Below are 1,533 nucleotides of genomic sequence, written 5' to 3' on the forward strand. Positions count from 1 at the left end.
GTAATAATTCAACAAAAATTAGGACATTCCACATCTGATTTTTGAGGTGAAAAGTGCATGTGTGCAGAAAGTTCTAAGAAATATTCACAAATACATCTTTTACGCTGTTGTTGGTAAGTGTCTAGGGTTCCAGAGGAGCAACTGGTGAGTTTAAACCACCAAGCTTTAGGTTCAAACCGGCCTTGTGGCCCAGTGCTTACCCTATAGCACCACAGGCCTGTAAAATAGTCTTCAATATTTAATGCTATTGAACTCTTCAGAAAGTGGTATTTCCACCAGGGGTGGGAGAAGGACAGAAAAGGTAACCTTAATTATTTCCAGACTGTGATAGGTCACCAAGTGTACAGCACTTAACAATGACCATTATAGGCCAGGTACTGTACAAGGTACTCGAGAGAATGCAAGGCAAGGGAAAGTTCTAGAATATTGAGCTTCATGTCCTCAGGTAATAAAAACATCTAGATTTGTAAAATATGTCACTATCTAAACCTTCTAGATAATGATCCATGTTCCTTTCTTCACATTTAAATTCCTCAAACATTAGGTGTAACTGAATCTACTTCTCTCCTTTGCTCTCTAATTCATTGAAATGTTTGTATTACGTGTGTTACTCTATTGAAAAGGAAAACTTAAGTTAAACTACATGCCTGTACATGCTCCCTCGATGCTAGTTTCCTATACAGTCCATTTTTCTTCCACTACCATGTTTACTTTACAATTTCTCTGAAGATCCTTTTGACTCTCTTGGTTCCAGTTCTCTCTTGTGAAATGATAGACCCTCACTGCAATCTCCAGACCAGAACTTAGAGGGTCTAAATTTACCTCAATCCAATATGTCAATTAGAGATGTATCACCTATTCTTCTAAAACTTTTTTTTACTTTAGTAACATTACAAAATTAGTCAGTCTAGAAACATGAGTCAATCTCGACTCATTTCTAACCTTCCTTCAATATCCAATTAATGACTTATCCCTAAATATTTCCATAAACCATCTCTTATTCACCATCCCAGTTAGCATGGGCCCTCGTCATCTCCCACCTGACATACTGGATCTCTGCATCCATCCACATTCTGGTCTGTACTTCCCTCACACAACTGCCATCATGCCAGAGCAAAGGTGTCAAATCGTATGTCAATTCTCTTCCTAAATACCCCTTCGTTTATTTGATGCCTGGAAAAGTAGGCACGCAATACATATTTGATTACTCAATTTATGGATAATGAATAAATGAATAATTTCTAAATACTGAATAAATGAATTATTTATAGGAATTCAATCACTGACATATATATCAATCACTTTATGGCTTTAACACTATTGATCTCTCTTCTCCTTATTTTTTCCCACTGAACTCAGCTCATTTTTGCATGTTTTTGAAGTTTCTTTCATTACTTCTCAAAAAGAGTCATTAAAAACATTCTTCCCATTAGACATTAATTCTGATAGCAGGAAATAATAAAGACCACAATAGCCAAAATAATTTCATATACTCATGTATGCTAAGAAATTTGGAAGACGACTATCTGGCCA

General features: G+C 36.0%; 1 protein-coding gene across 1 annotated transcript in view; it reads right to left on the reverse strand.

Moving 5' to 3' along the window:
• The window catches only part of FAM155A (family with sequence similarity 155, member A), a 976,131-nt gene that overhangs the window by 605,311 nt on the left and 369,287 nt on the right, over positions 1–1,533 (reverse strand). The window lies entirely within an intron of this gene.

Source organism: Chrysochloris asiatica, unplaced genomic scaffold (genome assembly GCF_000296735.1).
Source record: "Chrysochloris asiatica unplaced genomic scaffold, ChrAsi1.0 scaffold00029, whole genome shotgun sequence".
NCBI classification, from domain to species: Eukaryota; Metazoa; Chordata; class Mammalia; order Afrosoricida; family Chrysochloridae; genus Chrysochloris; species Chrysochloris asiatica.